Raw genomic sequence first — 27,884 nt, forward strand, 5'->3', positions numbered from 1 at the left:
CCGCAGGTTGGACAAGCTTGCCTTACAGCAATCCTATGGGGTGCTGTTATACCCATTCCATTAATACATACTGGGAAACTGAGGCAGAGAGCAGTGAAGTGACTTGCCCAAGGGGACGGGGCTGGGAAGTGGCAATGTCGGTTTTGAACCCAGCAAGTGTGAAACCCGAGTCTATGACACTAACCACTAAACTATACTGTCTCCAAGAACGTCAGGCCCCACTGGAGACATGGTATTGTTCTCTGAGGAACTGCTGTGGCCATGGACCTTGACTTTCAGAAATGACATCTCCAGTGGTGTCAGACGTGACTTCCCAAGACTTGAGACCTTCCGGAACAGCCCATGGGACATTCTACCCAGATCACAGTAGGGACAAAATACTTTAAAAGTCACTGCTAAGAAGAGGCTATAAAATGGTGACAGCCAGTTGTGGTCATGAAGAAAACTTGTTCTGGCCCATTCAATGTTTTTTAAAAACTGGGCCATTCCTTATAAAATGCAGATTTCCAGCTTCTCTTGGAAAACCATCAAAATACCCAGCATGCCAGTTAGCCACAATCCCCACCCCTCCCTTTTGACCTGCACTGACTCACTCACTCCTTTCCTCCCTGTGTCTGAGTTTGGGACATCCCTGTATCCCTACTTTGGCCACCTCCTCTTGCTGTTGCAAACAGTGGAACAAATGTTGAGGACCTCACTCAAACAAGAGAAAGGAGTGTCCCTCCTGGAATGCCAGGTGACTCTCCTTCTCCTTGGCTGGCTGGGCTGGTCTGGTGGCATGATCCTGTCTGAGAACAAGGCCCACATAGAAGGAGGCACAGCTGAGGCAAAGCCAGCTCCCAGAGGCATTGTTTGAGCACCTAGATCCAGCCGTGCCTGAACGTGTCCTACCCTGGCCACTCTGAGGACCCATCAACTCCCCGTCATAGCCTAACTCGGCTCGAGTGTGTCTCTGCCACAACTCAGGAGCCTTAACTAACTGCCCCTAACTAATCACCCCCAGGTCTCCCCTTGAATGACTCGTCCCTGGACGCCTGGCCTGATGGAAGACTAATTCAGCTCTTGTCTCACCCAGGTGAGTGCCTGAACCTCGTCCTCACAACCCTCACCACCTGCGATAGCACTTGCTTGTTTAACTGACACTCCCCCTCTGGATACTAAACTCAAAGGCACAGGCAATGTCCAACTTCACCATTCTCATCCCAGTGACCTACATGAGTCCAGAACACGCCACGTGCCCAATACATGTAAATTAAAACCATGTAAATACATGTAAATTAACTATGGAGCAAAAGAACCAAAGGGAAAGGCAAAAGTCATTAAATTTAACTTCTGCCTTAAATGTGAAAAACAGCCCAGCCCTGGAGGTCTGCAGAACAGTCTCAGATCCAGGGAAGCCCTCCTGGGGCCCCCCCTGCTCTCTGCTCTGCTCCAGCCATTACAGAGTGGGAAACTGAGGCACAGAGCCCCAATCAGCATGCCTGAAACATGGTGGCTGGAGGGCCTTCACGCCTGCTGTTCCCTCATCCCCCTTCCTTTCACATGGTGGGTGCCTCCTTATTGTCCAGGGCCCAGCTCAGATGCCACCTCCTCAGAAACTATGCTGGAATTCTTACCTAAAATGAGTCCCCCGAAACTGAAGTCATCCCTACCTCCCCACCCTGTATTATTTCACAGGCAGCATTTTCTTGCCTTGCAAAATCGTGTTTGTTTTTTGGCACTGCCCATCTCCCCATCAGCCTGTGTGATCCATAAGGCAAAGCCCCGCATCTTGTTTGCTGTGTTTGCCATCCCCTCGACCAGGAGGAGGCCATGGGGACACCAATCTGGCTACAGGGAGGCAGGAAGCAGATGTCCCACGTCCTGACCATCCCACACTGCCCAGAGCAGCTGCTGCGTGCCTGAGGGCCCTACGTGGCACATGGAGGCTGTCCCACAGCTGGCATGGCCCTGCCAAGAGATCCAGGCTGGCTGCGGCAGTGACCGTCGTACCCACGGGGCAGAGGGAGGGCTGCAGGTGGCACCTGCACAATCCACACGATGAAAAGCAGCTGCCATGGAGTCAGGCGTTCTGGGTTCACATCCTAGCTCTGCCAACTGGGCGACCTTGGGCAAGTCCCTTAACCTCTCTCTGCCTCCAACCCCCTTAACTAGAAAACAGGGCTGATCATAATAGCACCTACCTTCTAAGGCTGCTGCAAAGAGTACATGCGTGTATGTATGGGGTGCACGTTAGAAATTGTAGTTAATGTTAATAACAATAATACTGGTAACTCACACACAGCACTGAGGCAAGAAAAGGATCAGGAAATGTTAGCTTTTATGGTAAATATGGTATTTGCTCTGTGCCAGGTCCTGTTTGAAGCATGTACACACATTAGTCCCTACAAGATGGGCTTATTATTATTCAATGTGAGTGTTCCAGCTCCTCCAGGCAGCCTCCTTGGATTGCTCCAACCCCCAGGAACACCATGGACACGCACAATTCTTCATGTGGGTCTGTCCTCAACTCCTCTCTCCACCCCAGGTGACAGTGAGGGGCAGGGAGAGCCCCAAACCCCGCAAGCCTGAAGTCAGCACCAGGGGAATGTGCGAACCCCCACTCCCATCCAGGCCACGGCCCAGAAACGCAGGCCCTGTCTGGCTGCACAAGTACACCCTGGAAAGTAAAGGGTGTTCCCTCCCTGGGCCCCCGGTAGAGGCCCAGACATCCCGAGGGTTCAGGCCCCACTGCCTCGTACAGGACCTGGAGTCTGGAGATACGGAGAGGCACCATGGAGGGAACAGGTGTGGGCTGTGGCTGGGCACCCTGGAGCTGCGTGGACAGCAAACGAGGACAAGACTGCCCCCAGCCACCCCCATCCTCTGTCCATGCCCGGCACAGGCTCAGGTCCTGAAGAGCAACCACGAGGTGGGGCAGCTGGTCTCCTCTCCCCTGCGGACAGACAGGACGCTAACCAATCAGCCACAGCAAGAACCCTAGCAAAGCCAGCTTGGGGTGCACACAGCTCCCTGCGCTTCTCGGAGAGGACAGGCAGCCCCTTCCACGTCAGGGACATGAGGTGGCCCCCGCTCCCCAAACCAAACAGTAAGAAGCAGCTAGAATCCCAGCTTCACCACCACCCAGCTGTGTGGTCTCACTCATGCTCCTCCACCTCCCTGAGCCTCAGTTTCTCCAACGGTACAATGGGTCTAAGGACCATTATCTCAGGGAGGACAGAGAGTCCCCCAAGAGCCAGCCAATCAGGGCCACTGAAAGACAAAGAGAAGATCTGGAAAGAAGCTATTTTAATTTCAGCAAATGGGCTTGCTTTGTCATTAGTGAAACACGATTTTATTTTACGGTTCAGAATGGCATCTGTTTATGGCAGTCGTGGAAGGGATGACGAGATCTTTTCGGCAGTGAAACCTCAGGAGGCCTCGGGCCATCCTGATTCAGCAAATCCCTCAACAGGCCGCGCTGAAGGGTAGATGACAAACAACGGCGCCCCGCACAGACGTGGCCACAGCACACACAACACGCCCTGTAGGGCGAGATGGGAAGGACGCGGCCGGGGCAGATGACTTGAGTGCAAAGTTCACTGGCTGTGTGACCTAGGGCAAGATGTGGAAGCTCTCTGTGCCTCAGTTTCCTCATATGTAAAGAGGGGATGATGATAATCCCTACTTTACAAGAGCTTTTAGGTGATGAAATAATTTTTTACTTTTTTATTTTTTTTTTGAGGTGGAGTCTTGCTCTGCTGCCCAGCCTGGAGTGCGGTGGCACGATCTCAGCTCACTGCAGTCTCTGCCTCCTGGGTTCAAACAATTCTCCTGCCTCAGCCTCCCCAGTAGTTGGGATTACAGGCACCTGCCACCAGGCCCGGCTAATTCTTCTGTTTTTATTAGAGACGGGGTTTCACCATGTTGGCCAGGCTGCTCTCGAACTCCTGACCTCAGATGATCCGCCTGCCTCGGCCTTCCAAAGTGCTGGGATTACAGATGTGAGCCACTGTGCCCAGTCAATTAAATAAATTATAACATGTAAAGTGTGACACAAGGACGATCACAAACCCTGTTAGGACTGCTGCTGTCACTGCCATGGGGTGCTCCTACTTTGAAGCTCCAGTAGGTTTACAAACCCAACTGCAGCATAAAGACGGGTCCACCTGGATCCCTGGGACTTTGCACTGAGGTCATCTGCCCCGGTCCACGTCCTTCCCGCCTCGCCCTTCAGGGTGTGCTGTGTGTGCTGTGGCTGCGTCTGTGTGGGGCACAGTGTTTGTCATCTACCCTTCAGCGCAGCCTGTTGAGGGATTTGCTGAATCAGGATGGCCCGAGGCCTCCTGAGGTTTCACTGCCGAAATGACCTCGTCATCCCTTCCACGACTGCCATAAACAGGCAGACTGGGTAAACAACTCTCCAGGGACCCCCACCACCTCCACCACCAAGGCTCTCTGGAAGCCCCTACAGCAGCGCCTCCCCGCCTCCTCCCTCCAGCTGGGGTGGGGATGACTATGAGACGGAAGGAGACACGTGTCAGAGCCGAAGATTAAAAACAAGTACAATGAGCGGGCAGGCATCCATCCACAATGATGAATCTGATGTAATTAGGCACCCCGCTAACTTCATTACTTATTTATTTACGGGACTGCTTATTTAATTTACGGGCCTCCTTCCCCTAAAAGTCATCTTAGCTGACACCCCTCAGGCAAGGAAAAAGGAGAAGGAGGCCCCCTCTTTCATCCCAGCCCATTCCTGGGCTTCCATATGTCACGCTCCTCCCTTGCCCCAAAATAGCTCCCCGGAAGGCAGGTGTGGTTTTGCCCAAGACAACAGGATTGAACAAGGAAGACCCTTGGCAGAGCCAACGCCTGACATTCACTCAACAGTGCTCAGTGCCAAAGGACAGTGCTTGACCCGGAAGGCACAGCGTCTCCTCCACACCCTCATCTCTCCAGCAGAGGAAACCCTAGGAAAAAGGTAGTCCTGGCCCCAACCAGCCACCAATTCTTGGCATGACCCTCTGGACTGGCAAATACATCACTGCAACAAACGGAGCTGGTGCCTCCTAGCCTGAAGGAGGAGAAAGGGCACACGACTCGGAGTCATGAGTTTCATTTCTTCTTGGAATGGAAGTCACCTGACCTGTCAAAGCCTCAGTTTCCTCATCTGTAAGATGAGTGTTAAGAACAACACTGCCAGGCGTGGTGGCTCATGCCTGTAATCCCAGCACTTTGGGAGGCCAAGGCAGGCAGATCACCTGAGGTCAGGAGTTCGAGACCAGCCTGGCCAACACAGAGAAACCCCGTCTCTACTAAACATACAAAATTAGCCAGGCGTGGTGGCGCATGCCTATAATCCCAGCTTCTAGGGAGGCTGAGGCAGGAGAATTGCTTGAACCCAGGAGGCGGAGGTTGCAGTGAGCTGAGATCGCACCATTGTACTCCAGCCTGCACAACAAGAGCGAAACTCCGACTCAAAAAAAAAAAAAAAACACTCACTAATCCTACTACTTTGGGAGGCCAAGGCAAGTGGATGACCTGAGGTCAGGAGTTCAAGAACAGCCTGGCCAACATGGCGAAACCCTGTCTCTACTGAAAAAAAAATACAAAAAGTAGCCAGACGTGGTGGCGCATGCCTGTGATCCCAGCTACTCGGGAGGCTGAGGCAGGAGACTCGCTTGAACCTGGGAGGCGGAGGTTGCAGTGAGCCAAGATCATGCCATGGCACTCCAGCCTGGGTGACAGAGCAAGACTCTGTCTCAAAAAAAAAAAATAAAGAAAGAAAGAAAGAAAGAAAGAACAACACTCAAAGCTAACTAACCCCAAACAACCCAACTGATGCTATCCGGCACTGCACTGTGGTCTCAACCACTGTAGCCGGATGAGAAGCAGCCAGTCAGCAGCATAAAGACTAGAAAGGAAAACACAGAGCTAGCGTTGGCAGACATGAGATTATCTCCCACTATCCTTTAGACTCCCACCAGCTGGCCAGACACATAAAATCAAAACACAGAACCACAGCTTTGCCCAAAAGGCAACAAAAGCTGAAAAATGTAATCGCAAGTGCATTAGGGTCTCCTGGAACAGCTAACATTAAAAGATTGACAGTAGCAAGTGCTGACAAGGATGTGGAGCAACTGGAACTCTCATCCACTGCAGGTGGGCATGCTAAATGGGACAGCCACTTTAGAAAACAGCTGGTGGTTTCTTATAAACTAAAATAACACATTTACCATGTGACCTAGCAACCCAACGCCTAGATATTCACACAAGAGAAAAGAAAACATGTTCACACAAAGACTTACACAAGAATGTTCGGAGCAGCTTTATTCCCAATAGCCAAAAACTGGAAACTTTGATGTCCATCAACTGATGAATGGATAAACTGTAATATATCCACAGAATGAAGTATTAGTTAGGCATGAGAAAGAATGAATAGATACATGAGCAACAGGGGTTACGCAGAGTGAAAGAAGCCAGACACAACGAAGTATATACCTGATGATAATTTTATTATAAAATTCTGGAAGAGTTAAAAGCTTCTATAACAGCAGATCAGTGGGTACCTCTAGTCGGGGGCGGGGGGTGGAGGTGGGCGCTAGGGATTTAGTGCCAAGGGACTGGTGGGGATTTGGGGGGAACAGAAACACTTTATTCTGATTGTGGAGGTGATGCAAATGTTTACATTTGTCAAAATGCATGCAACTGAACCCTTAAAATGGGTGCATCATTATAGGTTAATTACATCTCAATGAAGATGATCTTAAGTGTAACAGGGAGAGAGATGCATATATTAACACTACTCACTCCATTCCTAGTGCCCAGGGACTATTTCCTCACTTCTAAATCAGTCTGCTGGTTCCTAAACTGGCCCTCAAGTTTCCCAAAGTCCCCTGATGTATGAGCATTGGACAGTTTGGGTCTGGGTTGAACCCCAGCTTTGTCCTATGCTAGCTAGGTCATTTAGGGCACTGTGCCCCTTAGGGCAAATCACTTTGCCTCTCTGCCCCTCAGTCTCCCCCTCTACAAAAGCAAGGTGAGAAACACCACACTCCTCAGAAAACTGCAAAGTAAAATGAACCAAAGTGAACATACCAGCTGCAGGCCCCAGCATACACCAGGGGCTTCATTATTGCTGCTGTCAAGTGATAAATGGTCAAGCCCCAGGCCCACTGTGGACAGAGCTGGCCAGGATTCTTGTAACCCTGACAAACACAACACACTTCCCCACCCCACCAGACAAGGTTCTGGGCTCAGATTGCTGCCCCCAGGCCCTGAGGACTCAGGCCAGGGCATTCAACTGATGCCTGCTGTCCGGACAGGACACGGTTCCTGGGCTCCACCCAACCCACCCCTCCCAGGGAAGCAGGGACAAAAGGATGGGGCCCTGTGGGGATGGCTGGCCCTGAGGACAACACGGGCACATGAGAGGTCATTTCAGGAGAAGGACGTCTGGGAGGCATCCACCAACTCATGCTGAACAAGAGTCCAGCCAGAGCCCACCCGTTTATGAAAGAAAATGACAATAATAATAGAAGGACAGGGAGGGGGCTGCAGGGATGGGGGCTCTGCACCAGCTCCCACAGGCCCGTCCAGGGCTCCTGCTCCCCTCTGAGTGATGGCAGGGCAGGCGCCTGGAGCCAACGGCAGGAGGGGCATCCCCCGGGCCCGATTAGCGGGCGGCCGCAGGCAGACACGCTCAACTGTCAGCCTCCTCCTCTCAGCCCGCCATCACAGGCACCATTAATTGCTGTCATTTGAGGGTGGCCTGTGGGGAGAAGGAGGGAGGAGGAGAAGGAGGGGTAGGGAGCAGGAAGGAAGGGGGAGGGGAGGAAGGGATTGCAGGGAGCCCCCGCCCAGGGCTGAGCATCCAGGCTGAGAAGGAGAGACAGGAGGACGGCAGAGAGGGAAGGGTGGTGGTGCAGACAGGGAAGGGCAGGGGGTCCTCCATTGCTCTCCTCCCCACCCAAGCAGGGCCCAGGGCCCCGTCCAACTGGGGATAAGGCCGGTCCTCCCAGAGCCCCCGAGAGGCGAGACCCCACTGGGCCAGGGCCCTAAAACCTCCCCCTACACACCTTCGGTGTCCCCGATCACTCGCCCAGGGTACCCCGAGACCCCAGCCCCCACCCACACCTGACCCCTCACCCCAATGTATAGATGATCCCAGACACCCACCTCCCCACCCCACTCCCAGCTGAAGAATCCACTCACAGAGTTTCGAGTCATGGGCAACCCACTTTTGGGGCCAGGGGCTCCCACAACCCCCTTCTAAGGTCCTAGGTCCGCAGGGAAGAGTGTACCACTGGGAGCCTGGGGCCAAGCCCTCCCTCTGCTGCTGCACCCTGGGGACGCCGCATCGCCTCCCTGTACCTCAGTTTCCTCATCTGGAGAATGGGGATAAGGACAGTGCCCACCTCCAGGGTCGCTCTGAGATTTAAGGAGGTAATTCCACAAAGTGCTTAACCGGGGGCTGACACACGTGCACGCACAGCGAGTGTCGGCCCTGAGGTCTGTCCCCCCTTGTCTCCCCCATCCCCCCTTCTACCATCACAGTTCTTCTTCAGAAAAGGCTGCACCCCCCGCCCACCCTCTCCAGCATGGAGGGTCCCAGAGGGGCCCCACAGAGCTGCCAAGTGGGTGTGGCGGGGCAGGGCATCCGGGCAGCATCTGTCCTCTGTGAGGGGAGTGCAGAGCATCTGCGTGCCTCATGTGCCTCCACGGCCCCGCTCCCACTCTCCCCGGCTGGCCCCCAGACAGGCCTTGCCTTCGGGCTGAGGAGCCACTGGGGTCCTGCAAGGGGGCTCCTGGGAGCATCAGGTTCCCTCAGCAGGGGAGAAGGAGGCCCCACTCCACTGTCTGTCTGCCTTCCCGGCCTCCCTCAGATGTGATGGATCGCCCCGGCGGAGGAAGCTAAGTGCTTGCAGACAAAAAGCCCTTTTATCGTCCTCGGGTGGGCCACTGGCATGACAAGCAGATAACTCAGCCACAGGAGGAAGGCTCCCCATTAGGCCGGAGACGGAGACGCCGATGGACGGGGGGACAGAGAGGCAGAGGAGGAGGAGACTGGGAAAAACAGCCCAGGCCAGGCCGCTTTCCTTCCAACTTCAAAGCCCCATGAGCCTAGGCAGAAAGCCCTGCTGAGTTCATCACTTTGTGGGGGACCGCCACCATCCCACTCCTCCTTCCCCCACCTCCAAATCCCACTCCTCCTTCCCCCACCTCCAAATCCCACTCCTCCTTCCCCCACCTCCAAATCCCACTCCTCCTCCCCCCACAAATCCCACTCCTCCTTCCCCTCCTCCCTCCAAATCCCACTCCTCCTTCCCCCTCCCTCCAAATCCCACTCCTCCTTCCCCTCCCTCCCTCCAAATCCCACTCCTCCTTCCCCCCTCCCTCCAAACCCCACTCCTCCTTCCCCCTCCCTCCAAATCCCACTCCTCCTTCCCCCGTCCCTCCAAATCCCACTCCTCCTTCCCCCCCCAAATCCCACTCCTCCTTCCCCTCCCTCCCTCCAAATCCCACTCCTCCTTCCCCCCTCCCTCCAAACCCCACTCCTCCTTCCCCCTCCCTCCAAATCCCACTCCTCCTTCCCCCGTCCCTCCAAATCCCACTCCTCCTTCCCCCCCCAAATCCCACTCCTCCTTCCCCTCCCTCCCTCCAAATCCCACTCCTCCTTCCCCCCACCTCCAAATCCCACTCCTCCTTCCCCCGTCCCTCCAAATCCCACTCCTCCTTCCCCCTCCAAATCCCACTCCTCCTTCCCCCCCCTCCAAATCCCACTCCTCCTTCCCCTGTCCCTCCAAATCCCACTCCTCCTTCCCCCACCAAATCCCACTCCTCCTTCCCCTCCTCCCTCCAAATCCCACTCCTCCTTCCCCTGCTCCCTCCAAATCCCACTCCTCCTTCCCCTGCTCCCTCCGAGACGAAACCTGGTTGTGAGGCCCAGGGCTTAGGGCCCAAGGCCCAGTCCCAGGAAACAGATGACCTGCAGGGCTGATCTCCCCTCCTGCCTACTGGGGGGCCCCCAAAGGCTCAGGACAAAGGAAAGAGGCCTCCCCCAGGAAAACTACCCCCAGGTAACTCAGAATCCCGCAACCCGGGAGGCCCATTCCAAGCTGCCTCGGTGCCTTGGCAGGGCTGTTCCCTCAGCCGGGGTCACCCTTCCCCCAGATACCTACATGCTCCCTTCCTCCCCTACTTCAGGTCTTTGCTCAAAGGCCACCTTCTCAGGGAGGCCTACCCTGACCCCCACTTTGAAACTGCAAGCCCCAGCCCACCCACACGCTCCCCAGACCCCTTCACCACTTGTTCCTCAGCCTGGTGCTCACCACCAAGAGACCCGCTAAGCGTCGCACTTACTGACTTTTGGTCATGATCTGTCTCCCCGCAGGGAGGACTGGGTGCTTGGCCGTCTTGTCCACAGGTCTATCCCCAGCACCCACAACAGAGCCTGGCACACAGTATGTGCTTTAGAAGGAGCCATTCCATAAACGAATATGTAGTCACATACTGCTTAACCACGGGGACACGTTCTGAGAAACGCACGGGAGCCGGTGCCGTGGCTGTGGGAGCATGATGGGGGTGGATTTGCATAAACCTAGACCTCAGTGCCGGTGGTACACCCAGCTTGTGTGGTGTCATCCAGGCTCGTCCAACCCCGGCCCAGGACGCCTTTGAATGTGGCCTGACACACATTTGTAAACTTTCTGAAAACATTATGAGACCTTTCTGTGATTTTTTTTTTTTAGCTCATCAGCTATCATTAGTGCTAGTGTATTTTCTGGGTGGCCCAAGACAATTCTTCTTCCAGTGTGGCCCAGGGAAGCCAAAAGATTGGACAACCCTGGTGTAGCTGACGGTTCCCAGGCTACCACTTGTACGGTGTGTGGCCGGACTGACTCCCACAGGCAGCTGGAACCCAGTGGTACACAGTGTATCCAAACACAGAAAAGGAACAGTACAAATGTGGTACTGTCTGGGCTTGGTGGCTCACACCTGTCATCCCAGCACTTTGGGAGGCCGAGGCAGGAGGATCACCTGAGGTCAGGAGCTCGAGACCAGCCTGGCCAACATGGCGAAACCCCATCTCTACTAAAAATACAAAAATTAGCCGGGTGTGGTGGCGCATGCCTGTAATCCCAGCTACTAAGGAGACTGAGGCAGGAGAATAGCTTGAACCTGGAGGCAGAGGTTGTAGTGAGCCGAGATCACACCATTGCACTCCAGCCTGGGCAATCGAGCAAGACTCTGTCTCAAAAAAAAAAAAAAATGTGGTATTATAATCTTATGGGACCACTGTCATATATGCGGTCCACCGTTGACCAAAATGTCGTTATGCAGCACATGACTGTATTTGGAACAAGAATGAAATCTCCCAACAGCAGCCTGTCATGAGCCAGAACACGCTGTGTGCCCGCCGTGTGCCCCAGCTTCCATGTGCACGAGCCCTGCAATGCCCTCAGCGACCAACTGCCTGGCTGGGAAATGAGCACTCCGGGAGAAACCTGCTGGATTCCCTGGGAAGGGTGAGAAGGGGTTCTTTGCTTCTGGCTCTTTGATTCCAGCTGAAAGATCTGGGACATGTGGCCAACCTGTGCCTCAGTTTCCCCACTTGTAAAATGAGGCACCACCCATTCTGGAGTGTTGCTGTGAGGGTCACAAAATGGGGTAACGTGTGAAAAGCACGACCTGTGATTATGACTCACCAGGCACCTTCTCGGGCCAGGCACTGCTCTCTATGAGCATTAATCACCACAGCAAAACCCTATAAGGGGAAACTGTTATTGCCCGCCCCCCCCCTCCCCCCAGTCTACAGATGGAGAAACAGAGATACAGAGAGATAAAGCAACCTGGCCCCGGTGCCCAGCACGGAAGTAGCAATGATAATACCAGGACCCAGGTCACCTCTTTGCCTGCTGGGCACAGGGACCAACAGTGGTGGTTCAGCCTCAGGGCTTCCTCCAACACCCAATACCCGAACACCTGAGCCCATCGACAGGCTCCACCCTGGCCAAACCTGCAGGCCCACTGCCAAAGCACAAAAGCAATGTGACCAAGAACCCTGGAGCCTGGGGAAACCCACCCTCCCGACACTGACACTGTCAGGGACCCTCCCATCTCTCAGGTGTCACCAAAAAATCACTGCACCAACTCAGCCAGGAAACAGCCCATCACTGGGGGACCCCGCAAACTGCCCTAGCTGCTCCCTGCCCTGGACAGCTCTGATGTGCCAGATCCCACACACCCCCCCAAGGCCCCCACCACACACTCCAGGCCGAACCTGGCTCCGAGTAATTCCAGACCCATTTCCCGTGAGAAGGTCCAGGCAGGATGAACCTCCTGGTGGAGACAGACATGAACCTACCAGAAACTGCCTCCAGCGAGGCTGTGTCCTCAAAGACTCAGGAAGACCTGTGGAGAAAACATGGGTTTTGTTACTTGACATCGCCATGTATGGAGTTTGGCATGATGACACCGATGTGCAGGAAAAAAGACCATGTCTGCTGTCAGGGCCCGTGTGTCATAAGCACTGGACGAAGTATTTCTCCATGATAACCCTGTGAGGCAGGTACTGCGACCTATTTGACAGAGAGGGAGACTGAGACTCAATCAAATCTCATGCCCAGGTTGTCAGAGCCGGGAAGTGACGGAGCTGTGACTCAATCCCAGATGTGTGGATTTAAAGGCATCCCACACCCTGGCAAGACCACCGAGGGGCCCCGGGCAACACGGCTAGGCTACTGGGAAACTGCCCCATTAACTACCCAGAGGACCCCACAAACAGGCAGATGGGTCGACCGATACCTGAAGGACGGGGTCGGGGGTGGGGGTATCTACTATTCTCATGCAAGAATTTATTTTTGTTTGTTTGGTATTTTGGAGTGTTTTTGTTTTTGTTTTGGATACAGTCTCGCTCTGTCCCTCAGACTGGGGTGCAGTGGTGCAATCATGGCTCCCTGCAGCCTCAACCTAAGGCGATCCTCCCACCTAAGCCTCCTAAGTAGCTGGGACTATGGGCACGTGCCACCATGCCCAGCTAATTTTTGTATTTTTTTGTAGAGACAGGGTCTCACCATGTTGCCCAGGCTGGTTTCAAACTCCTGGGCTCAAGCAATCCTCCTGCCTTGGCCTCCCAAAGTGCTGGGATTACAGGTGTGAGCCACTGTGCCCAGCCTCATTTAAGAATTTCTGAGTTACCATACAAAGTCAAAAATAGTGCAATGACAGCTAGTATCCAGAATACAGAGGGGACACCCACAAATCAATGAGCCAGTCAACCCAACAGCAGACAGGCAAAAGACAACACAGACACTTCACCAAAGAGTACATACACATGGCCAGTAAGACACGAAAAGATGCCCAACGTCATCAGTCCTTAAGAGAGGGCAATTAAAACCATGAAAGACCACTGCTCACCCATGGGGATGGCAAACATGAGACAGACAACATCAAGTGCTGGTGAGAAGAAGGAGCACCTGGAACCCTCACCCATTGCCGACGGGATGCAAAATGGAGCAACTACTTTGCAAAAACAGTTTGGTCATTTCTTATAGTTAAACACATGCTCGCCACATGACTCACTAATTCAACTCCTAGGACTTTATCAGACAGACATGAAAACAGCTACACAGACTCGCGCATAAATGTTCACTGAAGCTTTATGCACAATCGCAGAACAACTGAAAACAACCCAACGGCCCATCCACAGGTGAACAGATAAACAAACAGTGGTACATCCATGCCATATAACTCTGCAATCAAGAGGAACCAAGTGCAGACACACAGAACCACAGGGAGGAATCTGAGACTCAGGCTGTGGCCAAGAAGCCACATTCAAGGCTGCAGACTCTACGGTTCCATTATAGGATTCCAGGGAAGACAAAACAACTTTCACATTTGTAAAGAAGCCTGCAGAGGTAGTCAAATACAACAAAAAGAATGTGATTCCCACAAACGTTAGGACGCCAATCACCTCTAGGGAGAAGGCAGCCCGTGGCTACAAGGTGACCCCTTTATAATTGTTCGCTAATCTGCACCGAGGGGTTTATGCATTCTTTATCTTGTTAACTTCTGCATGAAAAGAACAAGTAAAAAATAGTACAGTGGGCAGAGCACCGGACAGTCAGTCTCAAGTGGACCTCTGGGAAACCCCTTCTCCACCTCGTGCCGAAGCTGAGGGATCAGGGACTGGTGAGGCCAGGGCTGCCCGCTCCCACAAGGGAGCAGTTGTGTGCAGTGCTCAAGCTCTGAAGCCAGGCTCCCCAGGTTCCAATCTGGCCTCTATCCTCTCCTAGCTGTGCAACTTGGAACAAGCAACTTCACCTCTCTGAGCCTCAGATTCCTTGTCTCTAAAATGGAAACCATGATTTTAAAAATGCTGACCCCACAGGAATGTTGTGAATGTAAAGTGCCCTCAGTGCCAGTGTGTGCCACTCCAGTGTGTGCCACTCCGGTGTGTGCCACTCCAGTATGTGCCACTCCGGTGTGTGCCACTCCAGTGTGTGCACCACTTCCATGTGTGCCACTCCAGTGTGTGCCACTTCGAGTGCTCAGTTCTTGCTGGACATGACTCCTACCCCACCCAGGGGCTGGCAGCCAAGCTCCGAGAGGCCAGCCCTCTCCAGTGCCTGGCAGGCCCTCAGGCCCCAAGGAGGGAGCCTTTGAAAGGGCAGCTGTGGGCAGCTCACAGGGGGACAAGCCAGCCACTTCTTTCCTGCCCTTTTTTCTTTTTTAAGCGCTTTTTTCACTACCATGCCCCCAGGCTTGGCACTTGGTCCTGCCATCTGCATCAGCTCCAGAGACAGGCCCTGCGGGAAGGCTGGAAACAGGGAGGGCCCGGGCACATCTTCACAGCCGCCCTCCCCAGCTCCCGGAAGCCTCGGTGGCCAGCCACCTGCAGCACGTCCCGTCATGGGCTAGGGCAGAGCCAGGCCTGGCAGGCACTCTCCCTGGGCACCAAGAAGCTCTCAACCTCCACCTGGGAGAGACAGCTGGGAGATCAGACCCCATCTTCTCCTAACCTGCTCCCAAGCCCAGCCAGCTCAGCCTGCAATCCCCAACAGACAGAGTCCCAGGGTGTCCCGGTGGCGTGGGGTCAAGGCCAGTGGGGGCTGGCCCCAAGGTCACATTGTCCAGAGGGAAACAGAGAATCTCCCAGCAGTGATGGAGGGACACATAGGTCCAAAGAGGGGTTCCCAATTTAGAAAACTCAGCAGGGACTTCCCAGGACAGGCAACCTGTCACACTGGCCAGAATCCAGGGATATGACTGAGGAGCCAAGGGGCAGCGAGCACTGGGCTGAGGTGGGAAGGAACCCAGGGCCCTGGCTGGAGCAGGGCCAGGGGGAGAGGAAGAGAGGGGAGGGCTGGAGGCAGCAGGGGCGGGTCACGCAGGGTTCTGCAGATGGGTTTTCTCTCTAGAGCAGAGAATCTTAGGAGGGTTATGCAGGCGGCAGAGGGGCAAGGTCCCACTCCAAAGTGGAGATGCATCCGGCCGTGGACCTCGGGTGAGGGCAGAAGCCACGGCCAAGGGAGAGGCCACTGTGCCAGTCCAGGAGAGCGATGTGGTGGGCGGCCAGGCTGGGCGCAGCGAGGTGGGAGAGGGACCGGCATGGAGAGCATCATGCATTAGAGTCCAAAAGGCAGGCAAGGGATGGTGAGAATCAAGAGGCCCGCTCCCCGCTCCCCGTCTCCGACCCTGGGCAGAGCTAGTAGGGGAGGGAAGGAGACGGTGACAACATCCACTTCCTGCACAGGACCCTTTCAGGGGCGCAGCCAGCCCGTGTCCCTGGCCAGGAAACTGCTGCTCTGAGGGAGGACTCACCCAAGGCCACGCGGCAAGGAAGAGAGTGAGCGGGGATCCAAACCCAGGGCCAAGTTCTTGGGCCATGGGGAGCCAGGGCACCAGGGCACAGGGCTGGCAGCGTGGGGTGGAGGCTGCTCCAGCCCAGGCTGCCTGCAAGCGGCCAGGGCATGTGGGCCACAGTGTGGACCGGGCCCCACGCCTCCCTGGCAGAGCCGCACCCGTCAGGACTTCCCGGGCCGGGCGTCTCCCAGCTCAGCCCCGCGGCGGCGGGTCTCACTCACTGTCTCACGCTCCCCTGTGCTCACACCCACCACTCACTCGCTCAACGCCGCAGTCGCTCGCACTTGCTCACTCTGCTGCACTCACATTCACACTCGTTCACACTCGTGCACACCCGGTTCACACTCACCGGCTTGGGGCCACCCACACACATTCCAGCTCAGGCCCAGGTCCACTGGCCGGCTCCGTGGGCCCTCCCCGCACGGCATCCCACCCGCTCCTTCATGCTCACTGTCCCCCAGCAAGCTCCCATGCTCCCCCTCAGCCTCCCAGGCAGGCTGGGGGAACCTGGGCACCCCCCTTCCTCTGAAGCCACCGGCTCAGTCCACCCACAGCTGGAAGAAGGCCAGGCCTCCATCCTCGCGCCCCTGGGGCTGGCCAGGCTAGTCTCCCGGCAAAGCGGATGCATGGGGAGAGCAAGGACCGGTTCCAAGGCTCCCCTCTGCCAAGCCCACCATGGACACAGGCTGAGACTTGTCCCCACCTGCCAGCACCCCCCTTGTCAGCTCCCAAACAAGCCCACCTCCTGGCGTTGGCTTTTACCCTCAACTCTACCAAATACACCCTCACCCTGCTCTCCACCCTGCTGGAACCAGAACAAGCACTATCTTTTCCTCCTCCAGGAAGCCCGCCTGGCTCACCCCAGCCACAAAGGCCAACCTGACTCGTCCATTCGCCACACTCAGAGATGGGAAGCCACCACCCACGGCCACACAGCCGCAAGAGGCAGAGCCAGCCGACATTCAAACCCAGAGGCAGCTTCGACCTGCCTCGACCAGGACACCATCAACCTTCAGCTGCTCAACAAACAGAGGGGACAGACGCCCTGTTACCTGCCAGGTACAGGGACATGACTGCAAACACAAAAGCTGAGGGTCTTAGGGGCCGAGGTCACACACACCCACACCCAAACACCCTCCAGTACACCCATAAGTGAGCAAGGTGATTGCAAAGAGTGGCCCCTGGAGTGACGGACATAAACCATGGTGACCCTGCAGTGGTGGGAGGCAGGGCAGGGAGGGCAGGGAGGGCCTCCTGCAGGAGGAGACACTGGAGCCAAGCACAGAGGGCTGGGGAACAGCTGTCCATGAGGAAGGAAAAAAGAGCACTCCAGGCAGAAGGCACAGCCTGTGCAAAGGCCCAGGGGCAGGAACCAGCTCAAAGGGTTAGAGAAGCTGGGGCAGCCAGAGGGCTGGGGAGTGGAGAACTGGAGAGGGCTGGGGAGTAGAGCTGGAGGGGGATGGAGGTGGAGAGCTGGAGGGGGATGGAGATGGAGGGGGATGGGAGGTGGATATGCAGGGGGATGGGGAGTGAAGAGCTGGAGGGGGATGGGGGTGGAGAGCTGGAGGGGGGTGGGAGGTGGAGAGCTGGAGGGGGATGGGGCAGATATGGAGGGGGATGGGGGGTGAAGAGCTGGAGGGGGATGGGGGTGGAGATGGAGGGGGGTGGGGAGAGCTGGAGGGGGATGGAGTGGAGATGGAAGGGGATGGAGAGTAGAGATGGAGGGGGGTGGGGAGTGAAGAGCTGGAGGGGGATGGGGAGTGGTACTGGAGGGGGATGGGGAGTGGTGCTGGAGGGAGATGAAGAGTGGAGATGGAGGGGGATGGGGGTGGATATGGAGGGGGATGGAGAGTGAATAGCTTGAGGGGGATGGGAGGTGGAGAGCTGGAGCGGGATGGGGGTGGATATGGAGGGGGATGCGGAGTGAAGAGCTGGAAGGGGATGGAGGGTGGAGATGGAGGGGGATGGAGAGTGGAGATGGAGGGGGTGGGGAGTGGAGATGGAGGCGGGTGGGGAGTGGAGATGGAGGGGGATGGGGAGTAGAGAGCTGGAAGGGGATCTGGGGTGAAGAGCTAGAGGAAGATGGGGAGTAGAGATGGAGGGGGATGGGGGTAGAGATGAAGGGGGATGGGGAGTGGAGATGGAGGGGGATGGGGAGTGGAGAGCTGGAGGGGGATGGGGAGTGGAGATGGAGGGGGATGGGGAGCAGTGATGGAGGGGGATGGAGGTGGAGATGGAGGGAGATGGGGAGAGGAGATGGAAGGGGCTGGGGGTGGAGAGCTAGAGGGGGATGGGGGAGATGGAAGGGGATGGGGAGTGAAGAGCTGGAGGGGGATGGGGTGGAGAGCTAGAGGGGGATGGGGAATGGAGATGGAGGCGGATGGGAAGTGGAGAGCTGGAGGGGGACGAGGAGTGGAGATGGAGGGGGTGGGGAGTGGAGAGCTGGAAGGGGACAGGGAGTGGAGATGGAGGGGGACGGAGGAGGAGATGGAGGGGGGTGGGGAGTGGAGATGGAGGGGGAAGGGGAGTGGAGATGGAGGGGGAAGGGGAGTGGTGATGGAGGGGTATGAGGAGTGGAGATTGAAGGGGATGGGGAGTGGAGATGGAGCAGGTGGGGAGTGGAGATGGAGGGGGGTGGGGATGGAGCTGGAGGGGGATGGGAATGGAGCTGGAGGGGATGTGGTGGAGAGCTGGAGGGGGATTGGGAGTGGAGAGCTGGAGGGGGATGGGGAGTGGAGAGCTGGAGGGGGAGGGGGTGGAGAGCTGGAGGGGGAGGGGGTGGAGAGTTGGAGGGGGATGGGGAGTGGAGAGCTGGAGGGGGATGGGGGCTGTGTTCCTGGTCACAGGAGGGGAGCCACATGCTCCAGTGGAACACATAACTGAGTAGGAACAGTGTGGGGCAGGGCCAGCGAGGACACCTTTGGGTCAATCCCTGAGGGCTCCATGGAGGCATCGACCTCTTGCCCTCTCCAGACCCAGCCTCAGCCTCTTCCTGCATGGAGGATCAGAACTGTGGGGCTCCAGCCTCAATGCTGGGCAAGGGCTTGGTGTCTGGACTCTGGAGCCTTTCCCACCAGACCTGCAGCAGCCACAGGAACAGGGGGGGCCATTGCCTCAGGGCTCCTGTGCCTCCAGGACCTATGATTACTCAAGCCCAGGGTTCAGTATAAATCCTCCCTCTCAGCCCAGCCTCCCCTGACCAGTGGCCACACCGGCCACAACAGCCACACCCTCGGCAGGGCCACATGAAGGACATCTTCCAGAAGGGAGAAGTACGGGTGTTAACCGAGCACCCACAGTGCCCACAGAGATGGGCGAGGTGGGCGACAGCAGCCCAGGCTCCACTCCATGACGCCTCTGCCCTGGGCACCCAGGCCAAGACCCTCAGCGCCCACCCCAGGCCCTAGGAACCTGCCAGGCCAGCATGAGCCAGCCTCGGGGCGCGCTCTGCAGAAGCTCTAAACCGGACCCCGCAGACCCACAGATCAGACCCTGGCCCCCAAGGGGCAGGCATGACTCCCAGAAGCCTTCCCTGCAGGCTGGAGTTTGGGGACTTCCAGCACAGCACAACCCAGGTGCCGTGAGACATGGAGGCGGCTCACCACCCTCCAAGGGCCGGCCGGGGTCCGCCGGATACATCTTCCCACACGGGGTGAACAAGGAGCCTCCCCTGTCTCCTGCAATGGTGTCACCTGGTCCCTGTCCCTGTGGTAGCCAGCAGCCCAGACAGCCAGAGTGGGAGGGAGGCAAGTTCCGCAGCCCTTCCATTGAGAAGCTGCCGGGATATGTTTTCCTTCTCCAGTGACAGCCGAGGCAGCCCGCCCCGCGCCAGCTCTCCTGGAAGCTGCAGAGGCAGCCACCCAGAGTTCACCAAGGTCTCAGTCCCCACTGGACTGCAATAGCCAAGGGCGGGCGGGTGGGTGAAGATGGGGGTCACAGCCTCTCTTCCTCCCATCCCTCCTCTACCAGCTAGGGCAAGGGCCACCAGACCAAGGCCAAGGGGGCTGGCAGCATGGATGTGAGTGATCAGGGCCTGCAGTGGGACCAGTAGGGAGGTGGGGATGGGGCGCAGCCCTGTCCAGAGGGGGACCTGAGGAGCAACCCCGTGCCCTGCCCAGGAACGCGCCCTGGCCCCAGGACCACCTGTCTGCTCCCAACAAGGGAGGCTGCACTGACACCAGGCACAGCGACTGGGGAGGAGCCGCTGCAAAAACCATGACAACGATCATCACAATAATAAGAACAGCCCTCACTTCCTGCCAGGCCACGTGCATCTGGACCCCGTTTCAGGGGTGGGGAAACAGACCCACACGGGGTCACCTGCCCCAGGTCACACAGCCAGCAAGGGGCGGGGAGACAGGACCCCAAGCATCTGACCCTCTGCTCTCGGCCACTCCATTCTCCACCCCGACAGCGCCGTGGATTTAGCAGGGACTAGGCTTCCCAGAAACCTCGCCGCCCATCTCCTCGCTGCGGGGTGTGGGGCCGCCATCAGAGACAGCAGCCAGCAGGGGCAATTAGAGCCCAGGAAGGAGCCGGGGTATCGACCGCTTTCAGGAGGGAAGGGGGACGCGGGCTCTGTCGGGGTGGCAGCAGCCTGGCTCATGGCCAAGCACGGGCCACGACAGGGCAGGGAGCGCAGCCCAGGCCGGGAGGCCGCGGAGGCCCCACGCGGCAGCACGGAGAGGCCAGCCGTCCATCCACCTGTCTGTCCAGCCCCCTCACCCTCACGGGCACCGACAGTCCCACGGGGCCTGAAGTGCAGGGTTTCACTGCCTCCGCACAATGCTAAGCCCCTTACAATGATTAACTCGTTTAATTCTTACAACCGCCCCACATCCTCCCCCTGTGCAGATGGAGGCAGTGAGGCAAGAAAGCCCTCCCAGAGAGTTCCCAGGACTGGGATCCACACCAGCACCAGCGACGCCGCCTCTGCCCGGCACCTCCTGCCCGGGGAGCCCCAGCAGGGCAGGAGATGAGAAGGGCGTCTATGGAAAGGGTGCACTGGAGACTGCTGGATGAGATGGAAGCTTCGGGAAGCCTCTCTATGCCCCGCAGTGACCCTGTCTGTAAAAGAGGAACATCACAACACCTGCCTCACAGTATGTTGTAGATGAACTCAGGTTTAGCCCACAGATAGGCAGAGCAAGTACCCCAAAATGTCAGCTGCTGGCTTCTCCCAGAGAGGCTGCCTGGCCTGGGGACCCCTGATTCTGCAGCTGAACAGAAAAACCTCTGCGGACCCTCCCCAGCCTCTACCCCGGGCTGCCCGCCCAGGAGCAGGGTCTGGCCGTTAGAAGCTCCCTGGAGGGTGGGGCACCATCCGCCAGGAGAAATTAATTGCTGGGTCAAGAGATGGTGAAAGAGATTTGTCACGAGGGCCTGGGGATATCCAGGGTGGGAAGGTGGCCCACACTGATTCAGTTGCCCCACCTTCCACCTCACAAGCAGGCTCTGCCCCCACTCAAACCCCCAGGACATCCTCCTCTGCCTCCACACCCGCCCGGACCCAGGGTAGGTCAGGGATGCAGCCCCAGCACCCATGACCTGCTCCCAAGAGGGACCTGCTTCCACCATTCAGCCGGTGCCCACACACAGGAGGGAACAGCCAGACACGAGTGGGGCTGACATACAGAGTCCCCGGGGGGCCCTCAAATGGGCCTGAGACCCAGATCAAATCCCTGAGCCATCTCATCTTGGCAGGAGACTGCGACCCCTGTGTGTGCTGCTTAACTTCTCAGAGGCAGTTTCTCATGGTGAAACGGAGGCAATTATATTAGGTGGCTAAAATCAGGCTGGCTCCCGCTCCAGCCCTAGTGCTGTCATTTTTTAAAACCTGAGGAAGGTGCCTTGCTTCTCGGAACCCCAGTGTGCCCATCTGTAAAACCGGGATGATGCCAGGGGCTACTCTGAAGAGAAATTCACGGCCTGGCACCCAGCAGTGCTCAGTTGAAGCTCACCATCGGGGTTCACCAGGCCACCTCCCCAGGGCCCCTTGCCAGCCTGCAACCCTACTGAGACGCCAACCAATGTCCCCAGCACCTCGAACACCCAAAAGCAGGGCCCAGGGGTAGGGAGCAGAGTCTCGGAGGGCCATGATGAGAGGACTGGATGAGAGCCCACCTTCCCTGCCTCGCACTTCCGCAGCAGGCCCAGGGGAAACATAGGCTTTGGTGACCACCAGGCTGGGGCCAGAGGCCAGTGACAACAGAAGCACCCAGAGACAAGGCAGCCCCTGACCCAGATCTTCCATGGGCAGGGCTCTGCAGGAGCCCCTGGTCTGGAGGGGTCCGAGGCACAGGTTTCCCCATGAGTCCCCATCAGCTTTCAGCCCCTGGTGTCCACACCCAATCCCTCCACACCAACCCACCGACACACGGGGCACTTTGAAGCCCCCACCACACAGATGGGAAAATCAAGGCCCAAGGATGCCAGGCAAGGGCAGCTCAGCCCAGGATCTTTCTCATGTACCAGTGAGCTCAGCTCAGCCTGGCAGGCGTTCAGAAGCCCAAGTGGCCCAGCTGGGGGCAGGGCCCTGAGTCAGAGCAAGAAACGCAGCAGAAACTGAAACAGCCCAGTGGCCCCACACACTCCACAGAGTGAGCCACGCTGATTCCCTGCGCCGCCCCGTGCTGGGAAGTTCCTGCTTCTGTGGTCAGGCTGGGGGTGGGGGACGAGTGGCGTGGAACAGTCTTTCGGCCTGGGGACCCTCTCTGGGCCCGGCAGATGAGCAAAGTTCCATGCACACAGGCAGAGCTGTGAACTGGCCCCACCCCAGAGTCTCCGTGTCACCCGGGACACATGCAAAGCCACACATTACCCGGGGCAGCAGTTCAGGGGTGTGCGTAGGTGAAGCACAGACAGGCAGGAGAGACCCATCCCAGGCACAGGCTGTTTCTGCTCCCTGGCAGGGCTCAGCCTGCAGCAAGACCACAGAGCACAGGTCTCGTGATCCCAGGATAGGGTCTGAGACCCGGGTTCAAAACCCAGCTGCACTGCTTTCTAGCTCTGTGACCCTGGGCACGTGGCTTAACCCTTCTGGGCCTATTTCCTCGCCGTAAAATAGAAACTCAGCTCACAGGGCTGACTCAGAGGCTCAGTGAGCGAATGCCTGCCTACAGTAAGAACGAATGCCCAGCATACAGTAAGGGCTTAATAAATATGTACAGCAGTTCCTGCTTAGCCGCGGCAACTTTGCACAGTTTCAGTATGGTGGTCTGAAAACAAACGGAAAATTCCACAAATAAACAACTCGTAAGTTTTTGGGTTTTTGTTTTGTTTTGTTTTTCTCACTCTGTTATATAGGCTGGAGTGCAGTGGTGTGATCTCAGCTCACTGCAGCCTCCACCTCCGCCTCCACCTCCACCTCCACCTCCCGGGTTCAAGTGATCCTCCCGCCTCAGCCTCCTGAGTATCTTGGATTACAGGCGTCTGCCACCACGCCCAGCTAATTTTTGTGTTTTTAGTATAGTCAGGGTTTCACCATGTTGGCCAGGCTGGTCTCAAACTCCTGGCCTCAAGAGATCCACCCACCTTGGCCTTTCAAAGTGCTGGGGTTACAGGCATGAGCCACCGCGCCCAGCCAATTCCTAAGTTTTAAATTGCATGCTGTTCTAAGTAGCATGATGAGATCTTGCACCATCGCGTCCTGTCCAGCCCAGGACGTGACCCCTCCCTCTGCCCAGGAGGACCCACTCGGCAGACGGTCCTGCCTGTGAGTGTCCGTCCCGGGAATCAGATCAACTGTGATGGTACAGCAGTGCTTGTATTCAAGTAGCCCTTATCTGACTGAACAATGGCCCCAAAGCACAAGAGCAGTGATGCTAGCATACTGTTAACATTGTCTTTTTATTTTATTTTATTTATTTTTATTTTTTTTGAGACTGAGTCTCGCTCTGTCGCCCAGGCTGGAGTGCGACGGTGCAATCTCGGCTCACTGCAACCTCGACCTCCCGAGTTCAAGTGATTCTCCTGCCTCAGCCTCCTGAGTAACCGGGATTAGAGGCACCCGCCACCACGCCTGGCTAAATTTTGTTATATTTTTAGTAGAGACGGGGTTTCACCATGTTGGCCAGGCTGGTCTCAAACTCCCGGCCTCAAGAGATCCACCCGCCTTGGCCTCCCAAAGTGCTGGGGTTACAGGCATGAGCCACCACACCTGGCCTGTCCTATTTTATTATTAGTTATGGTGGTTAATCTCTCACTGTGCCTAATTTGTAAAGAAAACCTTGTCATAGGTCTGTACATGCAGGAAAAGATGGAGTGTATATAGGGTTCCATACTGTCTGCAGCTTCAGGCATCCACTGGGGGTCTTAGAATATATCCCCCAAGATTAAGATTAAGGGGGGACTACTCCATGTTTTTTAGTTCCCACATTTTTCAAATGGAGACGAAATTCACATAACATAAAATTAACCACTATAAAGTAGGCAGCTCTGACATTTAGGAAATTCCCAGTGCTGTGCGACCATCACCTCTATCTAATTCCAAAACATTTTCATCACTCTTAAAAGGAGACCCCATCAACATGGAGTAGGTTCTCCCCAGGTCCCCTCCTTCCAGCCTCTGGCAACCACCAATCTGCTTTCTGTCTCTACAGGTTTGCCTGTTCTGGGCATTTCATAAAAGTGGAATCGTACACTATGTGGCCTTGTGTGTCTGGCTTCTTTCACTCAGCATCATGGTTTCAAGTTTCACCCACAGTGTAGCATGCATCGTACTTCATTCCTTTTCATGGCTGAATAATATTCCACTGTATGGAGAGACCAATCATATATTTTTATATGAGAAAAGTGTGTTATAAAGAATACATATTCATATATGTAACAACATATATATAAATACACATACAGAATGAGATATAATTCTAAAACTTGTAAGGTTATAAAATAACCATAAGAACTATGATGATGTGGAATCTGGTGAAGGAGCCAGCTGGTGGGAGAGAGGGGCCTGGGGTGCCCCAGGCCGGGCAGGTCCCCTCCTGTGGGACCTCTCCTCCACTCTAACTCCCCTCCACATCGCATCAGGCCTCCTAAACGTGCGCTGAGCTGGGACCTGAATGGCAGCAAGGAGCCAGCTGTGTCGATATGCAGGGAACAGCATTCCAGGTGGGGGGAACAATGAACTCGAAGGCCCAGAGGCAGATGCAGTCGGTGAGGGCTGAGGAGCTCCCGGGTGGCCTCTGAATTTATTCTCAGAGCAGTGGGAAGAGAATGGAGAGTGTGGGGCCAGATTCTCATGGTCCTTCTGATGGGATCCCTCTGGCTGCAACTCAGAGACCAGACAGGTGTGACCAGAGTGGACTGGGGACCCGGAAGAGGCTACTGCAGTCGTCCAAGCCAGATGGCGACAGGGTGGGGGTCCATCATGGTGCCTGGTCTGCCATTCTTTTCTTTTTGTCAGTATTATTGATATGAAAACAGAGGGTCTCGATGGCAATGCTGTCCCCCCCCAACATAGTTACTGTTTATTATTATTCCATCTCACAATAACAGCATATTATCTTTACTGTTCCTGTTATTTTTTTCTGTGCTGTTAGGGTGGGGCAGGGGGTCTCCATGGCAGGGTCCCCACCCCAGGGATGTTTTTGGCTGCCCCATGACTGGCTCATGGCCTTTGGGACAGTCCCACTCCATAAAAGTCACCCTTCCTACACAATTTTCAAATGACCTGGCCATTCAAAAAAACCTGCCAGAACCAGTCCAAATACTAGCTGTTTCTTAAATGTCACTCTCCTCTCCCCCCAGCACTGCAGGGCTGTGATCTGCTTTCTCGAGAATCCACGCTTACTCACTCTGAGTGGGAGCCAGCCACTCCTCCCTCTCGTTTCCCCGCTTCCCCTTACCCGACAGTTGGGGCACTGCACAGATTTTTGCTGTTGTTGTTAATTCTGTGTGGAGTCTAGTCTGTATTAAGGAGAAATTTCATTGCCCAGGAGTAGAGGGGATTTTCCAAGTCTATGGGGTAAATATTGTCAGGGTGGTTGGGATGCAGTGTGGCACTGAGCCAGGGAGCTAACCTCTCTGAGCCTTCGTTGCTTGCCTGGCAATGATGATGGTTGCTGGGTCACGAGATCACCGAGAGGATCAGATGAATTCACGCGGCATATGCCACACAGAGACAGGCAGGCACGCAGCTGAGGGGCTGGTGGTGGGAGGGGCAGGGCCGCGGCTGGAGGATAAAATCCCACACTCCCCGCTTGGCTGGGTGGCCCACTGCCCGTCTGGCTTTTGAGGAGATAAGCCGCCTGCTCAGGTTCACGTTCAGGATCAAATGAACCCACTTAATCCCCCTAGGGATCTCTGCTGAGCTGGCTCCTTGGGGGCCTGGGGAGGAAGGCAACTGAGCCCCCTTCAGTAGAAACCCCCACCCGTGAGGCCAGGCACAGAGAAGGTGCCAAGGGCTTCTGCCCCAGCGCCAGGGCACATCGGGCTGAGGGAGCCCCAGGACAGAAGCGGGCACACATCATGGGCTCATCATCACAGCCACAGTGACTCCTGACTCCCCACTGCAACCCAGAAGGTAAATGCTATTATGAACGCCCTTCTCCAAATGGGGAAACCGAGGCCCAGAAAGAAAACAGCCCACCTGAAGGTGACAGAGCGCCTCGCCGTATCACCAGCAACCCCTCAAGATAACCTTATCCCATTTCACAGAGGGAGAGAGGGCGGCAGGAACGGGGCCTTGAGTCACCACCCTATCCCACTGGGAAGGCAGGGGTGGATGGGCAGAGTGTCACACCTGCCTAGGGGAAGTACACACTAGGTACTTACGAGAAGTATGTGAATGAACAAAATCTACATGCTGGGCGCAAGCTCCGAGGAAAACTCCTTCACAGGACCTTTCTCCCCTCCTGAGGTCCCTCTCTAAGATCCTGTATCCCAGGGGTCTGGCGGGAGTGACTGTGACCCCCAGAGGACAGCAGGCAATGTCTGGAGGCATTTCTGGCGGTAGCAAAGGGGGCTGAGGTGTTACTGGGGTCTGGTGGGTGGAAGCAGGGGTGTTGCTAAGCATCCTGCAGTGCCCAGAGCAGCCCTTGCAACAGAGAATGACCCAGCCCCCCAAAACCCGAACAGTACCCAGGCTGAGAACCCTGCTGTTCTTACCAAATGCATGAGAGCGTCAGTTGGGCACCTACTGTGTGCAGGGCCTTGCTGCAGGACACATTCAAGAAGACGAGGTCACAGGGCTCAGAGAGGCAAGGCTTCCTGCCCCACCAAATGGAAGGAAGGCAGAGGTGGGACGTGAACCCAGGTCCCACTGACTCACAGCCCCACCCCAGCTGCCAAATGCCTGCCCCATCCTTCAGGAGTCTAACCTACTGGGTCTAGAGTGGGGGCTCCACAATCTGTGTATTTCACAGCTCCTTCCCCCAGCAGCCACTGGCAGGGGGAGGATGGTGAACGGGGGGAGGACAGCTCTGTTCCTTTTCATCAGAATCTACATTGGCCAGGAGGCTGGCAGTCTGTCTCTGGGGGATAGGAACGTGGTTGTATTTTTTTATATGCAAGCTTTTCCTTCCTTATTTTCCAGCTTATAGAGAACACATTTGTTCTGCTTCTAAAAACCAAAAACAGTCTTTTATGTAAAGCAGCTGCCAAACCACATGCCCAGCCTGGCCCTGGGTGGCTCCACTAGGACCTGGCAGGGGGGACACACACCTCAATGGAGAGAGGGCTGACTCAGCAAAGCCCCCATGGAGCACCCCTGGCATCACCAGGAGAAGCCTGGAGCTGGCAAATTCACTGGCCACAGCACCCGGGCACCCAGAAGTGCTCTCTACAAAGTCCCCGGCAGCCCCTTCCCATGGCAAGCACCTGAAAGTAGCTTTCTCCAGGAAACACACCAAGCACATGTCACATCCCCATGACAAAATACTACAAGAAGTTAAAATTAGCCAACTGGATCAAACTGCATCAGCACATGGTGAAAACCTGTAATCATACAGATAAAAATAATGATAGCTAATGCCATAGTTCTGGATGCTGTGTCTATTACCCTTCTAATTCTCAAAACAATCCTAGAAGGTGAG

The 27,884-nt window shown here is 56.0% G+C and overlaps 1 protein-coding gene and 1 long non-coding RNA gene across 51 annotated transcripts in view; one reads left to right on the top strand and one right to left on the bottom strand.

Annotated features, from left to right (window-relative positions):
* The window catches only part of LOC129049260 (uncharacterized), a 33,944-nt gene extending 10,578 nt beyond the window's left edge, over positions 1–23,366 (top strand). Inside the window, exons 2-4 of the long non-coding RNA XR_008512198.2 lie at positions 1,004–1,075; positions 16,692–16,908; positions 20,704–23,366. This is a non-coding gene — a long non-coding RNA (uncharacterized LOC129049260). The remainder of the gene's footprint in view (positions 1–1,003; positions 1,076–16,691; positions 16,909–20,703) is intronic.
* Positions 1–27,884, bottom strand: part of NCOR2 (nuclear receptor corepressor 2) — a 247,317-nt gene that overhangs the window by 202,969 nt on the left and 16,464 nt on the right. For 49 of the 50 annotated variants that reach the window (XM_063712304.1, XM_063712303.1, XM_063712307.1 and 46 more), the window contains exon 2: positions 12,350–12,396. The exons of the other annotated variant lie outside the window; for it this stretch is intronic. The gene's annotated coding sequence lies outside the window, so the exon portion shown is untranslated. The remainder of the gene's footprint in view (positions 1–12,349; positions 12,397–27,884) is intronic. 50 annotated transcript variants of the gene reach the window in all.

This window comes from Pongo abelii, chromosome 10 (assembly GCF_028885655.2).
Source record: "Pongo abelii isolate AG06213 chromosome 10, NHGRI_mPonAbe1-v2.0_pri, whole genome shotgun sequence".
In the NCBI taxonomy this organism is placed as follows: Eukaryota; Metazoa; Chordata; class Mammalia; order Primates; family Hominidae; genus Pongo; species Pongo abelii.